The sequence below is a fragment of the Heterodontus francisci genome, unplaced genomic scaffold, assembly GCF_036365525.1.
Source record: "Heterodontus francisci isolate sHetFra1 unplaced genomic scaffold, sHetFra1.hap1 HAP1_SCAFFOLD_99, whole genome shotgun sequence".
In the NCBI taxonomy this organism is placed as follows: domain Eukaryota; kingdom Metazoa; phylum Chordata; class Chondrichthyes; order Heterodontiformes; family Heterodontidae; genus Heterodontus; species Heterodontus francisci.
Window position 1 is genome coordinate 509,879 of NW_027141580.1, and position 875 is coordinate 510,753.

The window sequence follows — 875 nt, forward strand, 5'->3', positions numbered from 1 at the left end:
GAGGGGAGATTTAATACAGATGTATAAATGTGCAACAGCCCCAACAAACAAATTTCTCTGCAGCACCTGTGGAAGAGCCTGTCACTCCAGAATTGGACTTTATAGCCACTCCAGGCGCTGCTTCACAAACCACTGACCACCTCCAGGCGCGTATCCATTGTCTCTCGAGATAAGGAGGCCCAAAATATAAATGATTATGGGTCTAGATAGAGTGGGTAGGAAAGTCCTATTTCCCTTAGCAGAGGATCCAATAACAAGGTAGTGTAGATTTAATGTAATTGGTAGAAGCATTAGAAGAGAGCTGAGGGGAATTTGTTGCATACAGCGGCTGGTGGGGATATGGACTTCACAGCCTGAAAGGGTCGTCGAGACATAAATCCTCATCACATTAAAACAAACACTTGCCTATCCACGTGCATTTGTGAGCCTTGCATTGTGGAACGCTTTAGTATTTGGTGAGAATGTTGAGCCAGTTAAATGTTGCCTCTGTGCAGCAGTGACGTACCGTGTGTTCTGTAAATATGGACTGAAATATGGAGGGAAAGAGACGAGTAGGGAGGAGAGACACAGAGAGGGAGCGAGAGACTGAGGGAGAGGAAGAGCGAGACAGAATGAGGTAGAGCGAGAGAGACAGAGAGAGGGGGAGAGAGAGGGAGAGAGAGAGACAGGGCTAGAGAGAGAGAGAAACAGGGTGAGGGAGAGAGAGGAAGATACTTGTTGTGGGAGAGCATGAGAGAGGCAGGCTGTGAGAGCGATAGAGAGACACGGTGAGGGGGAGAGAGGGAGAGCACGGTGAGGGAGAGTGAGAGAGACAAGGTGAGGGAGATAGAAATAGAAAGAGAGACAGTGTGAGGAAGAGAGAGAGAGTGTGAGGA